This window comes from Marmota marmota, unplaced genomic scaffold, assembly GCF_001458135.2.
Source record: "Marmota marmota marmota unplaced genomic scaffold, marMar, whole genome shotgun sequence".
Taxonomy (NCBI): Eukaryota; Metazoa; Chordata; class Mammalia; order Rodentia; family Sciuridae; genus Marmota; species Marmota marmota.
In genome coordinates this window covers 37,447,339-37,472,752 of record NW_025999977.1, presented here as the reverse complement: position 1 = coordinate 37,472,752, position 25,414 = coordinate 37,447,339, and the positions used below count along the sequence as shown (strand labels likewise).

General features: G+C 46.1%; 1 long non-coding RNA gene across 2 annotated transcripts in view; it reads right to left on the bottom strand.

Annotated features, from left to right (window-relative positions):
- LOC107137380 overlaps nt 1-25,414 on the bottom strand; it is a 102,958-nt gene that overhangs the window by 15,904 nt on the left and 61,640 nt on the right. For both annotated transcript variants that reach the window (XR_007348135.1, XR_001502852.2), the window contains 4 exons: nt 18,745-18,813; nt 3,351-3,388; nt 2,763-2,834; nt 1,064-1,209 (listed from right to left, as the gene is read on the bottom strand). This is a non-coding gene — a long non-coding RNA (uncharacterized LOC107137380). The remainder of the gene's footprint in view (nt 1-1,063; nt 1,210-2,762; nt 2,835-3,350; nt 3,389-18,744; nt 18,814-25,414) is intronic.

Below are 25,414 nucleotides of genomic sequence, written 5' to 3'. Positions count from 1 at the left end.
GCCCTCTGGTGGAGATGAGGAAAGGTGGATGACTTTGAGATGTGATTTGGAGGTGGAAATAGCAGCACCTGCCCAGGGATGCATGTGGGCTGAGGAAGAGGGAGCCCTAGAGCTTGCCACCCACGTTTCAGAGGAGCAGAAGATGGGACATGGAGGGACGGGATCAAAGGATAAATTTGGAGATGGAAACCAAGAGTACTGTTAGTTTTGAACATGCTCAAGTGGAGATGCTTGCAAGACCCGTGAGGGAAGTCTGGTGGGCAAATGAGGCAGGATTTCCAGGGCAAGAGGTGCAGGGACAGGCTGACCCATTCCCTTCTCAGTTCCACCTGGCCCTGTCTGCCCCTGGTTGTGGTCACTTGCCCTGATTCCTAGCTGGACCAGCTCCAAACATGTGCAATGACCTTCATAGTACAGCCTTCCTGCGGCGGCTGTCTGCTGACATCGTTGGTAACATTCCATGGATGAGCATCAGATTTCATGAAGACTTCCATGGCCCCTGCCATATCAAGGCTCTCCCTAGCTCCAGAACCCATGTCCAGAAACTGGACCGTTGGCATCTGGCTTTCCTGGTGGCTCTCTACAAAGGTCCAGTGACACAACAAGAAAGTGAAAAGGACTTAACACCACCAGAGGCAATCTTTACCCAGTGTGAAACACGATGGGAAGGAACTGGCAGACAAACTGCCCACCTTTGTCCCCCCAACACCTCTTCCACACTTCAGTGCCCTGGCCTCTCTGCATGGTTCACACATCAAGTGAGAGCCACATGTTTTCCAGGGAAGCTGTGGCCATATCACACCACCTGTGTCACTTCCCTCCTTCCTTGCCTAGCCCGCTGCCCCAGTCCTGCTTCCCTGGGATTATTATTGTAGGGTTCATGTCCTACAATTAAACACTGACCCTGAGCTTTGCTTCAAGTTCTGTTTTGAAGGGAACGTGGGCTAATGCAAGGAGTTCAGAAGCTAAATGAAGTAAGCATCATTTAATCACAAAAGTTTAAAAAGTACTTCTTTTATACTGGATTTTGTTCTAAGTGTCTCACAAATACTAACGTACTTACGTTCATCCTGGTCCTGAAGGGAAGAGATGAGACTTTTTGTTACCCCTTCTTTACAGATGAGGAAACTGCAGTGGAGTTTCAGCAGCCACACAGATCACAGTGTCCAGCAGAGACATAATACAAGTCATGTGTGTAGTGCTAAACCTCTGGTAGTCACATTAAAAAAGTAGGGAGAAAGAGATGAGACTACTTTTAATATTCTTAAATATTTTACTTTATTTTTAACTAAATAGTTACAGAATATTATCATTTCCACATGAAATTAATATAAATAAATTTAATGAGATAGTTCACACTTTTTCATACTAAGTCTGTAAAATCCAGTGTGCATTTTTACCATTATAGCACATTTCATTTGGATAGCCACATTTCAAGTGCTCAAAAGCCACATATTGTTGGTGGCTACTCTATTGAACAGTGCAGAATAGCTTGTGTGTTGTCTTGTGAGTGAATAACAATGAAAAAAAGACTGCTTTTAAAACTTGGCTGGAATTCCTTGACCCAAACCTTAATATGGAGAAAAACTATCTTTTCTCAATAAAACAGAGTAGTTAAGTAAGTGGGTAAAAACCTCTTCCTTCTTAATGGTTTGATAATGACATTGAATGTCTATCAGCAAGTGCTGAAAAAAATAATGAACATGAAGCATACTCACATCATAAAAAACATCCAGAAGTAGATTTTGACTGGGCTTTGCCTATACATGCTAAAGCTTGAAATTTTCATATTGTACTCAAATAAAATTTCAGTGTTTTCTGCTAGCAAAATTGTCCCTAGTTGGTGTGATTGAAGTAAACTTTCAGCTGAATTCAGTTTCCATTTCCGTGATGATTTGCTGAATCCTGGCTGCAGGCCAGACATGGAGCAAGGTCTGGGACTGTGGGAGGAAGGAAGGTGGATGAAGTCCCACTCCCTGGGGGCTTGGTCCTATAGCAGAGCAAGACCAGGAATTACAGCAAAGCAATTTTGACGGTTGTTATGACAAGTAACAGTGAGGCACTGGATAGCAGGGAGGAGAGACCTGAAATCAAGGTTAAGGATGGTGGCAAAGAGAAAGTGACATTAAACTAGGACCCAAAAGAGGAATAGGAGTCAAAGAAGTGAAGATGCGGGGTGAGGGGGCACAATGGACCCTGTTCCAGACAGTAGCAAAGACCAGGTAAAGGAGTATGGGTGGCGCAAAGACCCAAATTAACTTCTCGGCAGCTGGATCATAGTATAAGGTGAGGTGCAACAGCAGGCGAGGCCAAGAAGTTAAACAAAGATGGGAGAAGGATGAGAGTCTTCATCAATGGGGGTGGGTATTTGCCAGACTGTGATTCCACCAGATACATCAAATTCACTGGAGATGCTTCTTAAAAATGGGAACATCTGATTTTAGATCTTTTGGATCTGTACTGATGGATTGAGGTAGGCTCACGCCACTATTCTGTTTGCTTCTGTGTGTGTTTGAAATCTTCCATAATAAACCAGTTTTTAAAACTGAATTTCCATGGGGTTCATTCATTTTATTCGTTCAACATTGGCTGATAGGATCAGAGAGGATGCTTCATGAGTCAGGATTAGAGGCAGGAGAGCAACTCCTATGTGGGTAACTTTGAGTCCCTTCTCACGGGGATCAATGCTAAGTTCTCTTTTGAGTTGGCTCCTTTTTTTCCTTTTAAAATGAAAGAAGAAGGACACAGTAAAGTTGCCAAACCTGAGGACAATGGCTCTTCTGGACACGAACTGTCACACGGATCAAGGAAAATTACAGGAAATTTTCACAAAGCTGCGGAGGGAAAAATAAACACCAGGTGGAATTCAGAGTGCTCTCGGCGGGCTGGTGGCTCTGGAGAACACCACCCACAACACACAAAGGCTGGCGAGCTCAGCTAGTTACAAGACCTGGGAAAAGGCCCCAAGAGGCATTGCATGCTGCTTGCTGCAGATGAGGATTCCCAAAGCCAGTAAGGCAGTGAGATTGTCACTAGGTAGATGACATACCTATGTGCTGCTGCTACATGAAAATGTATTCCGCATGAACTCATCATTCCCGGGGGGCAGTGGGAAGGCCAGGCCTGCCGCCCTCTCATGCTAGGGCAGAGGCCACGGGGCAGCCTGCTGCTCCCCAGGGAGCTCAGCCAGCACCCCTTCCCCTCCTGTCCAGGCTCCACAGTGAACCTGCCGGACTCCCACCCTCCCAGCCTGACTGATGAGAGGAAGGAGGAAAACAATGGCCAGCCAGAGCCCCTGCAGCTTGGATTGGCTGCCAGGGGCGGGGATTTTGGTCGGATGTTGCACTTACCTGGAATGCCCCGGCGTTATTTCGGGAAGGCAGACATCCTATGGAAACAATGAAATGGAAAAGAAAACAGCCAAAGCAAACGCTGAGGCCAGGCTTTTGCCAAACCAGCCCCACGTGGCCTTGGCAGCCCTGGAAGCCCAAGGCAGGCAGACCAAGGCAGGCAGACGCGCTGCCGAGGCCATGGGTGTGCAGTTTACCAGCAGGGAAGGTAGAAAAAGGTAGGGTTCTGATGAAATTCCCAAGGAGTCAGTGACAAGACAGAAAGATCCTGGGACTCTGCACCTGGCCACTTGGAAACAGCCTGCAGTTGAGGGGGCATGATAAGAAAAGCAATCTGGCTCCAGTTGGAGGTTGGGCTCTACCATTTGTTTGCTTGGTGACATTAGGCAAATCACTGAATCTCTCTGAGCTTCCATGTCTTCATCCAGAAGGTGGAGAGGTTCTCAGGAGTTGACCACAGGGAAAAGATTAATTAAATGCCAGAGACCATAATTTTTGTTACTAGCAGAATGCTCACAGATTCCAGCATACACATAACTCCAAAGGATTTGTTAAGATTGCGAAACTCTGTTGTCCTTCTTCAATCTCATATTTCTCAAAGGAACAAGGGGCCCATACATACCCTGCATGCAGCTTCTCTGGGAGCCAAGAAGCATTTCCCATATTGTTCTCTTTTTTTGCCTTTCGAAGTAGCTGAGTTCGTGCCTGACTGGAGCAAGCAGGAGTAATTGTGCTCTAAATACAGGTCTCAGACGTGTAGGTGTTTATTTCAAGTGAAAATTTTTCAGCTACTGATTAGTATAACAGTCCTCCCATCCAAGGGCCAGAGGAAAAGGGGGAAAGCGAATTTTAAGAGATGGGGAGCTAAAATGGAAAAGACGGACGATGACAAGTACCGATGAACACGTGGAAAAATCGGCAACCTCACACATGGCTGGTGGGACTGTAAATGCTTCAGCCCCTTCAGAAAGCAATTTGACAGTTTCTCAAAACGTTAAACTTGGAATTACTATTACCCAGCAAGTGTAATCTAGGTATCTACACAAGAGAAATGAAAATGTGTGATCACATAAAACTTATGGATGAGTGTTCACAGCATTATTCAAAATAGCCCACCCAAAAAGTGGGACCAACCCAAACTTCTATCCATTGACAGATAAACCAAAGTGGTATATCCATAACTTCTATCCATTGACAGATAAACCAAAGTGGTATATCCATAACTTCTATCCATTGACAGATAAACCAGAGTGGTATATCCATAACAATGGAATATTAGTCAATAGGGAGAGTAACGAGTAAATCTTGAACATTTCATGCTAAGTGAAAAAGTCAGACACAAAAGGCCACATATTGTATGATCTCATGTAAATGAAGTATTTCAGAATAAGCAAATCCATACAGAGAGAAAGTAGATGCAAGAGCCCTGGGGCTTAGGGAAAGAACACATGGGGAATAACTGTTCACAGGTGCAAGGGTTCTTTGTGGGGAAATGAAAATGTCTAGGCTAGTGATGGTAAACACAACTCTGGATAGAACTGCACACTTAAGGGGGGTGAATTTTATGGCAGGTGAATTACATCTCGATAAAGTGGTTATCTGAGAGGAGAGGGAGAAACTGAGAGACAAGAAACTCTCAAAAGACAGGATGTGAAAAATAACCCATTTTGCTTTAAAGGAAACAGAAAAAAGTAAAGAAAGGTTGGATTGATGAAAATTATATATTATAGGAGGTAGTCATCTGGAAAAAAATGTTTACAGACATCAGTCACTGGGGCAAATTTATTTGGGAGAGCCAGGGGAAGAGAAAAAGAAATAAAATCTACTAAGGAGGACAGAAAGGGAGATGGTTCCTGCTAACTCCCATGTGCATAGTTTGGTTTTTGGGGTGCAACCTGGAAAACCCCATGCATAATATTGTATTGCATGATATTATGGCTCCATGTGGCCCCTGCAAGAGATTCTTTATTAGGGATTTATTGAGAATTTTTTGCACTATGGGGAATCAGGAGCTATGTCAAGCACAGATGCCCAAGAGCTACTCACTGCCTGTCCCCAAGTCCTCCAGTCACTGAGCACATCTTTTTTTTTTTTTATGTCCTGGTCAGTTACCATCAAAATTCCAAGCCTCCCATTGCCCTCTCTCCCCAGGAATTCTGCAGGCTTACATTTCTTCCCATCGAATTTCTTGTTTTCCAGTGAATTCTTTTTTTTTTCATGCTCATTATTACACATTAGAAAACCATGGAAAATCTATAAAATTAATATGAAAGTGTGCCACACCACAACTCTGGCAAAACCACCAAGACACTGGTGTGTTATCTTCTGGCCCATAATTGCACACACATATGAAAATAAATAGTTTGGAGTGAACGTGTATCTTGCTTTAAAAAACATCATATCACTTAACTTGAAGGCAATTCTGTCTACTGCGGTGTTTTTTCTTCTGTCTCTATTTATGTATTTATCCATCCATCAAAAGTGGGGACACAAATAAAGGCTAACAGGACTCAACTGGATAATATAACAACACCGGGAAGCAACAGTGGAGTCCAACTCGACACCGTATGGTTCTGTGAATCGAGTCAGGGATCATTCTCTGAGCCTTCTTTTTTGAATAATTTTAAAATTTTTAATTGACACAAGCTCTGCAGTGAGTCCTCCATCCACACACCCTCATAGTCTCTTCCCTACTCTCCATGTGGCTTTCCCACATGCACAGGGCATCCCTCTCCCTGCATCCCCCAACGAAGCACAGACACAAGAGTGTTGGTGCACCAATGCTTACCCTTCTGTATACAGGGAGGGGGACAAGATTTCAGCAGAGAAGAGGGAGCAGCCACCACTGTCTACATGTCTTTTATCAGTCCTGCTCAGGACCTCCTCAAGCAACCATTTTTAACCCCTGTCTCTCTTCCTCCTCTTCTCCTCCCTGCGAGACTCTGCCATCCTTCAAGAAGAAACACCATCAAACTGCTTCCCTGTGAGCTTCCCAGGGCCCTTCACAAAATTCTGTTTCTCCAATTCATGGAGGAATTTAGCCTCCTTGGCTCCAGCCTTCTTCCATCCAACTAGGGTATAGTTGGTGTCTGGTTAGGGAAGGCAGGAGGGAGAGTTGCTTTCCACAACCAAATGGACCATGGATTTCCAAGCATTTGTAACTGTGATCAGCTGGTACAAGCACCAATTTCCATCCCTGACCTCAAAGGTACAGAAGCCAGACAAGCAAACATACCCAGGCAGCTGAGCATAGGATAAGGCTGGCACCTTGGCCAGCCCCAAAGTCCCAGCTGGCTCTGCTCTGCGGAGCCTTCCAGTGACCTGGCTGATGATGAGGTCTTGCCTTAGTATATTTGAGTCCTAGGGCCCCATAACAAATGATCACAAACTGGGTGGTTTTAAACAATAGGAATTTATTCTCTTACAGTGCTGGAGGATTGAAGTCCACAATCAGGTGTTATCAGGGCTGTGCCCCATGAAGGCTCTTGCTTCTTCTAGCTCTGGTGGCTCCAGGTGTCTTGGTTTGTGGTGACATGCCTCCAATCTCTGTCTCTGCCTTCCCATGTCTTTTCCTATGTATACCTCTGGGTTTTCCTCTTCTTTCTTTTCTAAAGACACTAGTCATTGGATTTGGGACCCAGCCATGAGTTCCCTGGGATCTTATCTAGACAGCCTTAACTTAATTTCAACCGTAAAGATTCTACTTCCAAAGAAGGTCACATTCATAAGTAGCCAGAGTTGAGACTTGGACATGTCTTTCAGGGGAACATAATCCAACCCAATACATTTGGCCAGGGGTTTCTTTCAAATAATGGCTTCTTGGCTTTGTGGCTTAGAAAATGCTAGAGAGGAAGAATACAGAGGGAAGTGGAGGGGTAGAATTGTAGGCCCAAGGTCAAGGTGGTAAGAACAATAAGTTGCAGAAGCAGGACTGGCGAACCTGTCCAGCTCACTCCTCTGTCCTTAGAGTACCCAGATTCTTCTCTTCTTGGTGAAGAGGGAATGAGCCACCTCCTTCCTGAAACATCCATGGGGATGGCTGGAGAACATTCAAGAACTTGTCATCCCAGCCAAATAGCAATTCCCTGCTGGAAACAGTGGTCTGTCTGCGCCCTTGTCCACAGAACCCCAGCTCTGAGCACTCACGGTGGTGAGAAGGGTAGAGTACCTGGAGCCTGCGTAGTTCCTCCATTAGCCAGGAGGGGGTGAACACAGGTTGCCAGGATGGAAAGGGGAAAAGCTACAAACCCAAAGGTCAGTGTCTTTGGGGGTGTTTTTCCAGTACTATTCTCAGGCAGGCTCATAGAACTGAATACATACCCAATAATAAGCACAGAGGAAGAAGGTCATGGCTAAAGGGCAGACTCCAGGATCAGGATGCTGGGTTTGAATTCCAGCACCGCCTGCTTTTCTGCTCATTACTATCTGACCTTGGGCTGGGCACTACATGACCTTGGGCAGAGTAGTGGGACTTAGCTTCTCATTTATAAAATAAGAGAAGGAAATGTTACCTGCTTAACACAGCTGCAGGGCATGAATAAGGTGGTGCAATGTAACACAGTGCCTGCCACAGAGTAGATACTCAATAAACACCAGTGTTACAATTAAAGGGAAAAAATCATCCTCCCGGTATGATTAAAAAATAATCCAAGACCCAGGTGGCCTTGTCCAATGAGACACTCCCAAAAACAAAATTTAAAAACTTGTCAAGGAGGTCATTATTTTAAGTCCTAGGAGCTCTGCCGCCACAGAAGTGCTGAAAAGGCACTGAGTTCCCTCTCCCTTTGGGTTGGCAGCAGAGAGCTCCTCTCCAGTCTGAGGGCTGGCGTTCCAGCTGAGAGATCAACACTGCAATGCACATTGTTCTCCAACAGGCCTGGCTGCAGCCCAGCTGGGCGAGAATTTCCTTTTCAGCATTCCAAGAGGCGACACTGCCGAAAGATAATTAAAACTCAGCTAGCAGTGGTGACTGAGAAACAGGCGCTGAGCCCCTGAGAGGAGATGGGCATCCCAGGTTATTAATTAAGTGTGCTCACATTGGCATGGTGTAGAGGACAATTGTCAAGTTGTTAGCTGTCAGCTTTGAGTGGTGTTTGTCTATCTGGATGACCAGTTGGTGGTGGGCACTGAAGAGACTCTCCAAGTTCATTTTTTGGGAGTCTGGAGGAATGGCTGACAATCAATTTGCACTTCACCTTGTTTTACCCTGCAACCCTGTGGAGATTCCAGGAAGTCTTAATTCCAATGGTCTTTCACCTAGGCCTGTAACATGGGTCATGTCTCACTCCCCCATCCATCACTGGAAATGTAGGCAGAGCAATGATGCATGGGACACAAGGTGGCAGGGAGCCAGGGGTCCAGAACCTCCCAGCTGTACGCAGCTGTGAGTCAGCCCAGCATCCTTACCACCCACTATTCTCTGCAACAAGATGGAAGGATACCTTCCATCTAGGCCAGAGATAGGGGGTAAGGAGGTGATCAGTTTCCATCCCTGGAACTCTTGAAGGACGAGGCAGCCAGAGAAGGCAGCCCACTCCAGGCTGGGCAGCTGACTGAGCTAACCTGAATAGGGTCAGAGAGCAGCCAGAATGACAGTGAAATGGGGTCAAGATGACATTTTCCATCTCATCTGCCTTTTCAATATCTTTCTTACCAATTACTGCCCTGAAAGTACACCACAGCCCGACAGTTACAGCAAACCTGTCCCAGGCTGTGACTAAGTCTCCTCTCTCCTACTCTCACCTGTGTGGGTGGGAGAGAAACTGCCTTGCTTGTATAGTGTGACACATCTCTATAGACACATGTGGTTCGTCCAGAGGTGCAATTTGACCCAAGACTGGGATCAGGTTGAGAGAGGACTGAATTTGTCCCCAGGTATTCCAATAGCAGGTAAAACTTGGAAACTGAAGGTGGTCATCTTCTGCCAAGCAGACTCGGAGCAGAGAAAGCCTAGAGTGAGAATGTTGTCCAATCATCCTGAACTCTAACTGAAGCTCCACCGTTACTAGCTATGTGTCTTGGGCAAAGTCCTTAACCTTTCTGAGCTTGATGAATAAGAATACCTACCACATTTGGTTGCTGGGAGACTTAAATGAAATGACTGATACCAGGAGCCAAACCTAGAGTTGGTCAATAAATGATGATCCTCTTTCACTCTTCCTTCTTCAGCCTCCAGTATCGAGGGCAGCCTTAGTGTCAGGGTCTTTATCCACTGTCTAAATATAATTGCAATTAAGCAGGGAGTTTGAGCCCAAATATAGTCCTTGCTGGCTGACAAAGAATTTTTTTAAAACCATGTGAACATATTTATATAAAGGTTTTCATACAATTCATTTGCAGATACACTTATGGAGGAACACAAAAGTGAATAAAATGAGTCATATTCTCACAGTAGTTGTGTGTGACACAGATTCAAGAACAGTTGGCAGGGTTTATGTCCAGAGTAAGGTGATGATTAGTGCAAGCCCTTGTGCCCCACCTGTCAATCAATACCCCCCTAGGATAGGGCCAGGAGGACCCATGTCAACCAGGCTTCCACCTGAGGGAGGTGTGCTATCACTAAAGTCTGCTGGTATAGTTTCTCTATGGTTTTCAAAGAAGCCATGATCTCTCAGCTCCTCTGATTCCCTAAAAGCAAAAAAAATTACTAGAATGTGCTAGAGAGGTCAAGTAAAGTCACACAAACAGACATGGCTTTCATATGGGAAGGAAAGGGATTTGAGGACAGCAGTCAGCAATGCAAAGAAAGGCACAGAGGCAGGCATGGAGGTAGTGTTGGTCCACAGACAGAAAGGCCAGCGCTGTGGATTCTTATTATCAGTGGTGACCAGGGTATACTTTGCTCCTATCATGGGTTGGATCTTATAGATTTTATTTGCATAGTTTTATTTAATCCTCAAATAATCCTGTGGAGCAAATGTGATGAATGTCTAAACATTGCAGATGAGAAAACCAATGTCCAGGGAGGGCACTGCCCAAGGTCATACTGCTAGTGTGTGGTAGAGTCAGGGCCCCATCCCAGGTCTCTGTGAGTTCAGAGTCCCCACATTACAGCTTCTAGATTGCTTCCAATATTGAAAGTGCAAAGAGCATTAGGAGTCCAGTCCTGTGTGACTCTGTGTGTGCTCCCTGGACCAGCCCAATGGTCATCTCATGGGAGCTCATTGGAAGGAAGTCAGGTCTTGCCCAGAACTGCTGAGCTGGAATCTGCATTTTAATAAGACCGCAGCTTTCTACATGCACTTTTAAGCTTGAGAAGCCCAACTCTGGATTTCTCACTTGTCTGTCTCCAAACTTTAGTGCTCCAGGATGGTAATGAATTAAAAGGGAAAATAAGGTGTCCTGGTCAAACAAGTTTAAGAGGAACTGAGATCAATGAAGCTGAGCTGGCCTCTTTGTTACTGGGCTTCTGGGCACTTTAATAAGCTGACGTATACATTAAGATGTGATCATAAGAGGGGGAGTTTACAGTATCCCTCAAAACATATTTGATCTTGGAGAATTTTTTTTTTGAGAAGTAGCTTTCAAAACTAGTGTACTAAATAATTCACTTTTGAAAACAATTGATTTAGATCAACTGCCTTATGGCCCAGCTGTATAAATGAGGTCCAGAGAAGTTGTAGGATTTGTCCAAGGTGGTAGTCAGTTCATGGCTGTGCCCGACTGCCCACCAGGCGTCCAGGCTTAGAGTGTGGGGCACTTTTCAGCAGGCTGGACCAGAAGGCCCAGAAATCTGATTCACCTCCTGGCCCATTTGCTTCCTAGCTTTTTCTCCAGCCATGAGGAAGTAACTCTGCTCTGCATGCCAGCCTGACAGAGGTACATGAAGTCAACCAGGAGAATTTGTATCCAAGCTCCTCTCCAGAGGCAATACCGCAGACCCAAGATCACAAAGCAACCAGGTGGCAAAGCCAAGCAAGGGGCTCAGGCTCCCTCCCTCCCAGAGGTGGAGATCCTTCCAGCTTTGCCGGCTGCACCAGGCAGAGACAGGCCAGAGACTGAGACCCAAAGAAGAAGCCAGGCCTTCCATGGGCCAAGCCTTGGCAAGCCCAACAAAACCTAGTAATTCACAGCACAACCCTCGGGAGAAAAAATAGACGATGTGTATTGGTGGAGGTGGTTGGGTGGGAGTCGGGGGGAGGGTGTCAGTCAGGAGCTGGACTATCTAGAAGGCGCAGGGTAGAGTCAGTGCCCACAACCTGCCTGAGGCTCTCAGGTGCTTGAATATTTCAAAGAAGCAAGTTGCCTAACATCTGCCAAAAGTTGGGCAGCAGGGTAGGGCAGGTACTTTTCCCTGTTACAAAGCCAGCCCTGTACCTGGGCATCTCAGGGAGCACTCTGGGAAGAGCCAATAAGGCCATGGAGGCAACCCTCTCACCAGCCCCTGACCCTAGTGTCCCTTGATCTAGCCTCTTCAGTGTGATCCTGGCTCCCAGACCCTAGAGACACAGTATGTCATGCCACTAAGCCACAGTTGCTGGAGACAGTGCCCCTAGGAGAGGAGGGAAAGGAGACAGAGTGCCCTCCAGGTGGCTAGGCATGTTACATCTCACTTCAGTCTCCCAACTGTCTTGGGAGACAAGCACTAGTTTTATCCTCATTTTATAGTTAGGAAGCAGAGGCACAGAGAGCTTAAGCCATTTGCCTAAGGTCACCAATTTTGGACTCTAATGTTCTCTTAGGAAGGAGAACTTTTAGCTGGGTAACCAGACCTAGGGAGATAAAATAATGTGGGGGTTACCACATCTATATTCTCGTGATGGACAGTGCAGTGAGCCTGCCCCTGTTTGGGGCCTTAGGACCAGACCCACAGCACAGCATGGAGCCACAGGCAAGTGCCCAGACCTCGATCTGCATCAGTGAAGTCTGAGGCCCCAGATATCAGTTTGTTTAAGCTTCTCAGGTGATTCCGAACCACAGCCAAGGTGGATAACCAGCCTTCTTGCTGTGGGGGTCATCACCATAGGGAGGTGAAGCAGCTATCCTAAGTGTGTAACTTGTAACACCAAAGTCTTCTAATATCTGTCAGCCAGAAATGGACTTCAGAATCGCCTCTCCCATTTACTAGCTGTGTAACCTTGAGTGAGTCGCTTAACCTCATGGTGAAGGACTTAAATGTATTTAAACTCTTTGAATAGGATGCATCTCCTGATGCCTCTTTCTGTGAGACAACAATAGAGAAGGGGTGAGCAAGGGTGGGCTGCCCATCCTTGAGCCTTCAGGACAAGGCAGCGTTTGTAGTGATGCTGCTCACCTGGAGCAGTCCTGGGGAAGGACCCGGATGAGATGAGAAAAATCAGCTGTCACACAGTGCTTCTGTCACCAGCTGTGTGGGGGCTGTGTCCCCACACACCAAACCAGCAATTTTCCAGTGGACACCAATTGCCTGGCCTATAATTTAATTCAATTCTGACTATCTACTGGGAGGTAGCACCAGATCCCAGAGGTGGAGGGCTCAGTCCTGCAAAACTGCTCCCAACTTGCCATGTCAGTCGCAAATAATAATTTGTCACCTCAACCGCTGACCAACTGGCTATAAATCAAGGTTCCCACACACCCCGTTCTTTGGGTTCAATTCATTTATATTTCCCTGAGCAACTCATGTACTCAGGGAAACACTCATGCTTACCATTTATTTCATGTAGATGAGCAGCCAAATGGAAGAGATGCCGAGGGTAATGCATGTGGGAAGGGGCATGAAGCTGTCACCCTTTCTGCCTCCTCCAGATAGCTCCACGTGTTCAGCTGTCTTGAAGCTCTGTGAATCCAATCCTTTGGGGGTGCTTATGGAGGCAGCATTACAGAGGCATGATGATTCACTCATTGACCATTGGAGATCCACTCAACCTTCAGCCCTACCCCCGCATGGAGGTGGAGGTGGATTGAGATGAGGCTGAAATCTCCAACCATCTAATCACATGGTTGGTTCCTCTGACCACCAGCCCCCATTCTGAGGCTCTTCAGGAGCCCACTAAGAGTCATGTCAGCAGAACAAAAGTTGCTCCTATCACGCAGGAAATTCCAAGGGGTTTAGGAACTCTGTATCAAAAGGTATCGCATATTTTGAAACAGTGGAAGAGAGGTTTTTGAAAGTACTCATCACAAAGAAATGATAAATATATGACATGCTGGAGATGCTAACTACCTTGATTTGATCAACAGACAATGTATAATGTATAGACTCTATATGTTCATTATAAAGTGTCAAAAAGAAAAAACAACTATCAGAACAAGTTTCTCTTAGCACAAGGAGCTTTAGGAGCATTTTACAAGGGACTTAGGAGCTCTGTGTCAAGAACCAGGAGGCAGAAACCAAACATATAGGGCTGGGGATGCAGCTCAGTGGTAGAGCATTTGTCTAGCATGTGTGAGACCCTAGGCCAAATCTGAACTACCTCAAAAAAAAAATTCTTTGAGCCCAAGCATATATTTATTGTTATATTACAATATATTGTCCCTCATCTCAGACATCATACCAATCACCAGTGAGAAGTGTACAGGGTGACATTGCTACTACTGACTTGGAAAGGCAACCCAGGGCTTGGGGACTCCATTCCATATCAGAAAATGCAGGAAGCTGCCATCAGGTGGATGGTGGAACTCTGTTTTTTAAGAGGCTGGCAGAGTTCTCTCCAGACAGATGGTAGAAGGCAAGCTCAAACACTGCTGCCTTTCTGCACATGTCTCTACTATATAAACAAATGATTGGTTAAAATCCTATTATAAACACCCTAAACCGCTGGAATTTTTTTCCAGCATGGTGGAATTGTACAAGGCTTTCCCTTTGTTGGTTATCTATTACTTTGATATTTTCCTTTTTCATATCAAACATTGTACTACTTTTATCATAAAAAGTCATGAATTTTAAGATGCTGGTATAAATATTTGCAGAACACTTGTTACTTCTGCTTTCAGATGGTTTTCCAGAAGGGGGAAAAAAAACCCAGTCATTTGAAGAAAAATTTTCAGATTATTGCAGTCTAGGCACAATTAGGTGCCCTTTCCCTTATCTCCTCTGTTTCAATGACAGCTTCCTTAGTTCTGGGGCTCCCCTTCATTTTCCCAACCAAAAGCCTTTTGGGCTACTTAGTTCTTCTGTCTCAGCTATTGCTTTGTCATCTAAAGTGCCCCATGCCTTTCCCCTACCACTTGTCCATTTGCTCTGACAGATAGAATCACACCAGTGGCTCACCTGTTGTCCCTCTTTCTACACCAGGGAGGAGACGTCTGCCTCCAGTTTGTAGGATTAATGACCCCCTTAACTAATGATTCCTTTCAGTGCAGGGCAGGATGGCCACTCCAAAACGAGAGTGCACTAGAGAAACCTCATTGTTTTGTAGAGAAACCAACCCAGGCAGCCTCCCTGTGTAAAACAGAGCGACAGCCATACCAGAAGAAGAATCCAAGTGGAAAGAAGCCAAAGGTGGCCTAGGTGCATGGGGCTCAAGTTCAGGTGCAGCCTCTCAGCTTCTTTATGTCATTTGCCTGACCCTGCTACTTTGCACAGCCTACACCCTGGCATGGATATGCAGAGTGTAAACACTGTGCAATCATATCACATGGCCACTAACTAGGTGAAATCCTGTGGGTCACTGGGCTGCTGCTCCAATCAGTGAACACATGCTCTGGGAGCAGGAAAGCATGTGTCTGCCTGAGTCAGCCCAGCTCCCACACTGAGTGCTTAGAGGTCTAGTGCTTAAAGGTACATGCTTGTCACAACACATGGTCCCTATGTGTAAGGTAATCACCGCATTGCATGTTCACACAAAATGACAGCATCAGTTCCCCTGCTGATGGAAACAGTGGCTGGTCCATCTTAATGCAAGACTGCTCCATCAGAAGGAAGAGGTGAGGAAGATCCCATACCACATTTTCTTATGCACTGGTTTTAGAAAGCACCCCATGTAAGATGACACTCCTCATGTGTGTCAGGTGCAGATACTCCTGCATCCGTTGAGGCCAGTTCCCCAGGTCCTGCATCATCACTGCCAACTTTCACTTATTCCCTTTCCATCCAGTTCTGGAACCCTTGGCCCCCGGGTTTTATTCCATCCAGCTCATCTGTGATGGAAGCTCCTTTGATAGAGATACCTGCAGTATCTCTGTGGGATCACAGGCCACCAGAATTTGGGGAGAGTTCCTCTAATTCATTAGTGACTGAAAGGACTCAAGGACCTGGCATTTAATGGAAAGGCGTCACCTTACTCATGGAACTCGGCTGGAAAGTCCAGTGCTCACGGCACCAACCTCTTCAAGTTACAGGAATCTGAACTATGAAGACACTGGCCAGGGAACAGGCCCTGGACTTAGAGAGAGATGAAGTGTTTTCTGGAAAGGAATCCTGGCCTCTTGCAGACCTGGGAAGTGCCAGGGCTTAGCTCCTGGGTAGGATTGCTGGTGCTGACAGCCGGGAGCCAGAGCTCTTTGGGGCCACTTGCTCTAGAGGAACCGGTGGTCCTGGTGTCAAAGGAGCCCCTTCCAAGGTGAGGGAGGGGCACTGGATTCTGCAGACACCCACAAGCTGACTCCTCAGAGGGCTCCAGTGGTGTCAGAGGCACATCACAAGCACCTGCCATGCTTATCAGCTTGGGCTGGTGCTTCTGGAGTGCGGACAGGAGGTAGAGGGAGACACGCAGCCCTGGGCCTCCTGCCAGGTCACTCAGGGCCCAGAGGGCCTGGAGAATCCTGGGACACTGTGCATCTACTCTGAAGCAGTCTACAGCCCACCGGGCCAAAATGTAAACTAGAGATCAGGAAGGCTGAGAGTCCAATCCCACTACTGATGGGAATGAGCTGAGTGAGGGCCATGAACAAGGGCTTGACTTCCCTGAGCCTCAGGCTTCTCACCTGTACAGTACAGGCAAGGAGGTCATCCCCACTTGGGTTTGTTGCAAAGTGACATGAGAAAGAGCACTCAGGGCACAAGTGTCATTTAGGTAGATGTGTGCCTGCTGGGATAGGCAGCGCCCCGTGGAGGGCAGGGAGGGACTCACACATGGGGATGCTAGATCTTGAGCAGGATCTTTACTTCCTCAAAGATACCTTCTGCTTAGTTTCTAACACGGGCTGTGGGGACAGGAGGGATGCTCCAGGTGAGCAAAGGAAGGGATCCAGAACACAGGGCAGTGGAAGAGGGCTTTTAGGAAGAAGAGAGGAAACAGCTGAGCAAGGACCCCTCCTCCTGGGTGGCTGAAGGTTGTGCCTGCATTTTTTTTTTTTGCTGTCCCATGTTTCAGGTAAATTAAAATACACTGTTCGCCTGTTTATAAAATGGAGAGAACCTCAAACTCTGTCCAGGAAAATTCTAGTCTGTCTAAATACTATGAGGCTCCTATGGATGCACATGTGTGTAAAATCTCTCTCTCTCTCTCTCTCTCTCTCTCTCACACACACACACACACACACACACACACACACACACTCTCTCTCTCTCTCTCTCTCTCACACACACACACACACACACCCCACACACACCACTTTGTTCCCTGGATTCAACTTAGGATAAGCTAGTTTTTGTGGAGAGCCACGGCCAGAGCTGCAGGCTTGGGCACACCTTTGCCACTTCTGTTAGGCCTTCTTAGCTTGAGAAAAGGACTAAGGCCCTGGGCCACCCTGTGGTCTGTTCTCTCTGTGTTATCTTCTCAGCAAGGTGGAGGGTCACACCAAGGAGATTGCAGCACAGAGCCACCAGAGGTAGACCAAGAGGCAGAGAGGTCAGACCTTAGCTGTGCAGCTCCCAGATGCCATGCAAAGTAGGCAAAAAGGCAGGGCTGGTGACCCAGGCAGGCCTTGGAAGAGCAGCCAGTGCCCGATCACACCGTCATGCTTAGGCTAAACACAGAGGGAGTTGGGGAATGATATTTACCCTACCCTCTTCCCGTGGCTTTTATGACGCAGGACTAACGAGGTGGCTTATGAGAGTAGCGACAGCAAATTGTTATTCATTTATTCAGTTGATACCACTTCTGAGCAGACCCACACCCTGCTTTGGGGGAGCTCAGAGCCCATAGCCCACTCCACTCTCCTCTGTCCTCCATGTTTCCCAATAGGATAGAGGCTTTTTGCTAGCACCCAAGTGCCATGTGGTTAGGCCCCAGTTTAGCAAGACCCACGAAAGCACAGAAATCACAGACTCTAGGTTTTAAGTGTGCTGGTAAGCCTGGGAGTGGAGAAGTCTCCTTTTCCCTGGTACTCACACCTTGTCTCCATAAACCTTGGCCTTCTCAAGATGGGGATACCCCAGCAACCACACCACACACACCTGACTGATGCTTCAACACAGGTGATAATTAATAGATACATGGAAGGGACAGAGGGAAGTGATTCTTTCTGGCTTAGGGAATCAAGGAAATCTTTGAGGAAGAAAGAGATGAATGAGGCCTGAGGAAGAAATCCTCAGCAAATGTTCCAAGCTGAGAACAAATGGAGGCTAGAGACATTTTGCTATAGACCTCAAACTCCTCACTGACTCAGAGCCAATCATTTCCCTACACATGGTTGACTTTTTTGAATACAAAAGATTTGGCCACCCACAGATCAGGTGACCTTCAGTAGAACACTTAACCCCTGTGAGCTTCAATTTTCTCATCTCTAAAATGGGGATATTATTACCTACCATAACCATATCTCAGGGATGTTTGAACTTCAAATACTCATGCAGAGCAACTAGTCAATAGATAGTAAGTCCCCTGCCCTTCCATTTCTTTTCTTTTTTGAACCCCCATTTCTCCTTCCTGAAAATGAGAGGACACTACTCTGACCCACCCCAACACCATTCTTGTCAGAATGGATAACCAGGACATCTGGGTCCCTCAGAAGCAAGCATCACAGCAGGGAGCAGGCTGTGGACTGGATTGGTATCCAGTGCACATGGGGGTTTCCTTGTCCCAGGTGCCTTTAGACTACAGAGGTGAAGCTTCAGGAGAGTGAGGGACTGAGCTGGGAACCAACAGGGAAAAGAAAGAAGGGAGAAAAGAGGCCAAGTTGTTTTTCATTTGCAGAACTTGCTGCTCCAGCCAAATAACATCGTTAAATACTACTGACATGACAAAGCCAAACTTTCTGGCTTAGGCTCAAATTTTCTGTTTTGTTTTTAAATCTAAAACTGAAGAATGTATCTCTTTTAGCTCTGTGTCGGTCAGCCCAGTCCTTTCGGCCCATGAACTTCCAGTTCAGCACTCATCAAGTTTGTCAAGGTCAAATTACAATTTCTTTGGTTCCAGCAGTGCACACTCAAGAGAGGGGTATGCTGGAGGCTGCAGGAAGCCAGGTGTGGAGGGTTTCTTATGGTGGAAAGTGAACTGATTTGCTCCTTCCTGTTACTCTCCCAAACTCCTGTTCTCCTTCCTGCTGGTGTGTGCATATATATGCACATATTCACACCTGTAGTACCCACCTGAGTGTGTCTGCTGTAGGTCTCACATGCTTAACAGGAAAGCATTTCCACATCTGTCTGCAGCTTGAACTGTAAGAATAAAATGAAATGGAGAGATGAGGCAATCATTCCAGTTCTTCAGGTCTTAAGCTACTTTCACCTAAAATAACCAGATAATTAGGGTCAGAGTGGGTGGTCCATTCTGTTCAAATTACTCACATAATTACCTCAAATTCCCCACTGCCTTTGTGTGCATAAGTCAAAGCATTAATATTATCCAGGTCAAAGAACACGGCTATTAGGTAAGCCACATCAATAAAACAGGCTTCCTGGCCCAGTCTCTCCACAGGTGGCATATTTCATCATTCATTCAGAAATATTTTTCAAGCAGTAAATATTTGTTGTGCCAGACACTGTGCTAGGTGTTGTGTGTACAAAGGTGACACAGCAAACATCATCTTTTCCCACATGGGACATATATTTGGGTAAAGAAAAAAAATAGGTAAACAAATATAATAATTAGAAATTATAGTAAAGATCAGGATGAGTCAAAAATGCTTATTGTAAGCAATATTTGGTAATGACCCACAAAAATAACTGACACCTATAAGTGGGGCCAGCTGACCTGTGATTGTCCCCCCTCCCAGCATACCTAGTTACTTGTCTAATAGCTGCCACTAGCCCCTTCTCAGGTCAAGGGCTCTCCTCAGTACTATGTTAAAGAAACAGGTGTGTTGGGAAAATTGTTGGCCCTGACATGAGAAACCCTGAGCCTGCTGTCTGTGAAAGCTGAAGGACCTTAGGCAGGTCACTTTAGTCTTCCTAAATCTGTAGAATAGGCATTGTACTTGGCTATCAAACCCCAGATACACACAAGGACCAAGGAGATCTGAAAATACTCTGCAAGTGGTAACATTCTAAATCAAGGAGGTGGGGTTGATAAAACTGTACTGCAAAGAAGTTTAGTAAGGGGAAGGTCACTCACCCACCCACCTACCCACAGTTAAAAAAAAAAAAAGAAAGAAAGAAATGAGAGGGGAGGGGAGGGGAAGGGGGGAGAAAACAGAAGAAGAGAGGGAAGTGGGGAGGAACGAGAGGGGTGGATGGGGGGAGCAATTTAAGCAAGAGGAAGGGAGGGGAGAGGAGGAGAGAAGGAAAACTGTAAATTTTTCCTATCTGGGCAGCCAGGATAAGAAAATAGAAGAGTGAGGACAGGCGTTACAGGGTTGGAGAAGGTACAAATGAAAGAATGTGCGCGGTGTTCTGTAAATACGTGCTGCTTCACGGAGCTCGTACAGGTGGAAAATATCACCGGGTTCCAAAGAGATTTAGATCACTCTCACTGTGGCAGGCCAGACGACAGGTAGACGTGGCTGATCAAGGGCATCGTACCCAGCCTTCCTGTGGCATTGGAGATTTCACACTTGGCAAGGACGGCTTTTGAAGAGGCAGAGGAAAGGAAGATTTGGCAACTACACAGTTATTTTGATCACCAAGGAACTTCAAGACAGATAAATCTTTGAATGACTTTTCTCTTGGTTTGAATTATTACAGCAACAATTTGAATCACTACAATTTGAGCACTTGCTGTGTGCCAAACATTTGGGTAAGGACTTCATGGCCATTGTCATACCTAACTCCCATACAACCATATGAAAGAATCATCCTCACATGCAGATAGGGAAACGGAGGACTGGGAAGCTGAGGAAGTCACACACCTCCTGCGTGGGAGGGCGGGGTTTTACTTGTCCACCTCCAAAGCTCATCTTTTCCCACAATGCCATAGCTATACCCGCAGAGGGTTTAGGGTGTTAAATTTGACATTTTGAGTCTCAAGCCAGACTGGCCTGGGAAATACTACAGGTGCTTCTTTTTAAAGGAAGAAGAGACCAAATCACACAAGTTCAGGAAATCAGAGATTATTAACCAATGTTCTTTCTATGAATTAAAAAGAAAGTGGGGTGCTCTATAATATCTAGGTGGCTTTTACCAGGGTATATAACTGGGTAGTTCGAGCATTCATCAAGGCCAAGGAAAAAGGAAGGCTAATGCTTTCAAACTGTGGGTGTGAAATGCTAGTGTTGGGTCATTGGTTTCACTAAGTGAGCCCTAACCAAAGGTTTCAAGGTTCTTTTCAGTCTTGTGTGTGTGCACCTCTACGTGTACAAAGTCTGAATGTAAAACAACTGCAGTCACAGTCAGAAGCCTTTGAACACCACTAGACTAGGGAGTAAGCAGGAGGGAGGAAGAAGCTCATGAGATTGACAGGAAGTTGAGCAAAATCCAAGATTTGCTCCTCCAATGCTAGCAAAACAGCTCTAAAATAACTCCAGGACCTATTTTTAGTGCTGCCTAAATTACCTTTCCTTTGATCTCTGGCACTGACCAAGATGGCTCCTCAACAGCACACGCTGCTCCTAGGGAACTGACAGCGGCCCAGGAAAACCGTCACACAGGAAGGAGCAAGGGCCAGTCTTTTCTCTAAACCCCATGCTGTTTCCCTTTCCTGACTTCCTTCCCTGCCTGGGGATTAGAGCAGATTCCTCACAACAGGATGTAGCAGGGGCCCACACACTGCTCTGAGTCAGGGCCAGTGCTGGCCAGTGCTGGCCACTCTGGGCCCCCCTTAGTTACTGCAGGACCTTAACCCTTCAAGGAAAAGGAACAGACCCAGCTGAGGGCCGAGGTGGGAGACAGAGGGGATCTTCCCAGTTCTGACCCTGTCAACAGACCATCTGCAGCTTCATGGTCCATGTTCTTGAAACTGGGATGTCATGAGGGGATCCGGTGTGTGTGTGTGTGTGTGTGTGTGTGTGTGTGTGTGTGTGTGTGTGTGTGAGACAGAGAGAGAGAGAGAGAGAGAGAGAGAGAGAGAGAGAGAGAGAAGCTTATGAGAAAGAGAGAGATACAGACGAAACTACAATCATCAGCAAATTTTTGGAGAAGCATAGGAACACCATTTCTGGACCGCAGCAGGGTTGGTAAGTGTCCCCATCATTAGTTTAGCAAAAGCACCAACCTCTATCTTTTTTATATATGTGAGAATCCATGGATATGAGGATTAGGAACAGAGTGAGGATAAAAACTATTCATGATGCCAAGGAAAACTTCAGCTCTGACCATAGATTACAACTCAAGAACCCACCAAGTGAGAATAGAAAAAAATAATTTGACTGACTTGTTTTAAAGTAATACTACAGTCACTTTCAGGGACCGTTCACCATAGAGTTCTAATTTCTATATGGCTCCGTGCTGACTGCGCCGACCACTAGCCACCATGTAAGATCAACTTTATTGCAGGTCTCTTTCAGTTACATCAGGCTCTGCTCGTAGGTGATCCTCCTTCACTGAATGTTGTTCCCAGTGCAGATGTTAAACCATCCCTAAGGGAATGCAGATGCTATAGTTTGAATGTGCCCCAAAAGTCACATGTTGGAAACTTAATCCCCAAATTCTTATGTTGATTATATATGGATGTAGGGCCTTTGGGAGGTAATGAGGGTTAGATGAGGTCACTAAGCTGGGGCCCTCATGATGACCATAGGAGCTTTAGCAGATGAGGAGGAGAGCTACATGCTTTCTGTGATGAGATGTTATCTGTCATGCTGTGTTGCAGAGAGAATGCTCTCACCAGATACTAGTATCTGGGTCTTAGATTTCCCTGCCTCTAGAACTAGAAGAAATAGGTTTCTTCTATACAAATTATCCAGGTTCAGGTATTATGTTAGAGCAGCAGAAAATGGATTAAGACAACAGCAGATCTTGAGGACCAGTTTCAATTACTGCCCAAAGAACAGTATTGGGAAAGAGGTGGCTAGTCAGGAGACATGGCCAGACAGAGGTGAAGCTAAGCACCTGAGTATCTTCTCCCTAATCTGCAAGGGGAGTGATCTGAGCTGTTTATAACCTACTGTGTACAACCCCAATTCTTATAGGAAAGAATCCTAGGAAGAGACTCCTGAGAGACAGATCCAGGGGATCCAGGGCACCTTTGAGGCATGGCCAAGTGCTATCTTAGAGCTAAAGAAAAACGTAGAGCCACCTTGAGAGGCCATGATGTCTAGCAAGAGTGAAACACACCAGTGTTCTCATCCCAGATCTTCTCTTAAAACTGTGTGATCTTGGTCAAGCCTTTCTCCACCTCATTCTTTCTCATCTCTTAAAAAGAAAATAATGAGGGCTGAGGTTGTGACTCAGCAGTAGAGCGCATGCCTAGCACGTGCAAGGCCCTGGGTTCGATCCTCAGCACCACATAAAGATAAATAAATAAAATAATGGCATTGTGTCCAACTACAACTAAAAAATAAATATTTAAAAAAGAAAGAGAGAAAAGAATGATTATCTGTCCACAAGATTGTGAGGATTAGATGGGAACTGCAAGCCAAAGCTGCTGGCCCAAAGCTGGCAGAGTAAACTCTAACACTGGTGTGTGCCCTCCTTGTAAGTCTACTCATTGATTTAGAGTTGACCTTTAGAGAAAGGAGGCTCTGCCTCTTGTTCCCCTGAGTCTCCATGTTTGGGGTGGTCTCCTGGCAGCCAGTGCTCCTAACTCAATGAGGTCTATGACTTTCCTTCCTTTCAGCACAGCCTGGAGGGAGCTCTCTGGCCCCAGCAGGCAGACTTGCTGCCATGGCTCCACCGCAATCGTGGCTTGGAAAGACTCTTTGGCATGTGTCATGTCGTCCCCCACAAGCCATGATCCATGGCGTGATGGAGAAGTGCTTTATTCCAGGGCCAAGAGGTCATTTTGTAGGAGGGTTGCCCATAAGTCTCCCTGCTAGGCAGCTCCCCTTAGCCCCAGCTCCTCTGTTCCTTGTCCTTGACACCATCTGATCCAGATCACAGACAAGCTGAGAGACTGGGCAGTTGGAATCCTACTGGAGGCCTGAACTTGTCCCTGAACTTGGAGAGGGCTAGTGATGAGCTGTGGCTGTGTACAAGACCAGGGCTGGGAGGAAAGGCCATGCTGCCCGGGTGAGCAGGAGGGACCAGGGAAATGTGCTATGGGGAATTGTGATGGGAACATTCCAGGGCCAAGTTTTCTGGGCTCTGCCTCTCAATTGTGTTGGGGTCCTGAGCAAGTCACATCCATCCCGGGCCTGCTTCTTCATTAGTGAAATGATGGGATTGGATCAAATGATCTCCAAGGTCCCTTCTGTCTTTATTATTTTTAGGCTCCTGGTTTTGATACAAGGCCCACAGTTCTGTAAACAGGAGCACAGTTCAGCATGTTTAAGTGGATGGGTTGAGACGCAGGCTGGGAAAAGCATGGAGAAGGCAAGAAATAAATATCAGGCTGTGATTCTCCTAGTCAGAAGACTCTGGTTGTATGATGTGGTTTTCTTTCTTTTCTGTAATTGAGTTTATTTTCTGTCTTAAGCCCTCATCCCAGCAAGTGCAGCAAATTGCTACTTCCAGGTAAAAGCTGTCACTGAAGTCATTTACTCAGCCATTTCCATATTCAACTGTATTGAATTCAAGATTGTTAGTCCCACTGCTTCCCTGGGGCTGAGGCAGGAGGTGCAGCCTCCATGAAGAGAAAAGCTCTATTATTGCCCAATCTGCTTCAGTCTTCTTTTAAGATGTAATGTGCCCCTGTCTAGTCCCAAAACATGTCCCCTTTCCAAGTTAGTGTAGACACCACCCTTGTCCAACCCTTGGACCGATGCTGGATGCTTTGGTGTCCTGTCAGCTCCATGCCCTTTGTCCTACTGAAAGCCACTTTGCAGACCTGCTGCTTCCTCTTGTCACTCTCTGGGTTCACTTTCCCCCTGGAGGAGCCCTGAGTAACCTGCATGTTCTATCATGGGGAAGGGGAGGATGAAGGTCATGTGTCTTTTGTCTAGACATGCCACCCTGCCTTTTCTACTCTGTAGCTGCCACACCATGGTGACCAGGAGGACCCTCTGAGGCTCACCATCTCCCTGTAGAGAAATAAAATGCAAGTCAGCCTTCTGACCTGAGTCCCATCCTTATAAGAGTGGTCTACCTTCTCTACACACCCCCAAGAGTCCCCAAATATACCTAACTCTCTAAACTTTCTTTCCCTTCTCCAGCTTAGAAGGTATTGGTTTGAGTGGGACAGGGAATGAGGAGGACTATAAGGAAAAAAAAATATTTTACATATCACATATGACATCTTTCACTCATTCCTGTCTCTTACCTGCATGGAGACCTTGGACTTTAAAAGCCTGTCTTTGTTTTCTGGCTCCTTTAAGACTATGACCCTTCCTTTGCCTGAGGAAAATTACACATCTGTTAACACTCCATGTGTCAAAGTTCCAGGGAAATGTTGCCCAAAGGGCCAAGATGAATAGGGTCTGCAATACCTATATCATGATACAGAGTCGCTGGTGTCCTACTTTTATTTTTTTATTTTTTTATTTTTTTTATTGTTGGTTGTTCAAAACATTACATAGTTCTTGATATATCATCTTTCACACTTTGCTTCAAGTGGGTTATGAACTCCCATTTTTAGCCCATATACAGATTGCAGAATCACATCAATTACACATCCATTGATTTACATATTGCCATACTAGTGACTGTCATGTTCTGCTACCTTTCCTATCCTCTGCTATCCCCCCTCCCCTCCCCTCCCCACCCCTCTTCTCTCTCTACCCCATCTACTGTAATTCATTTCTCCCCCTTGTATTATTTTTCCCTTTCCCCTCATTTCCTCTTGTATGTT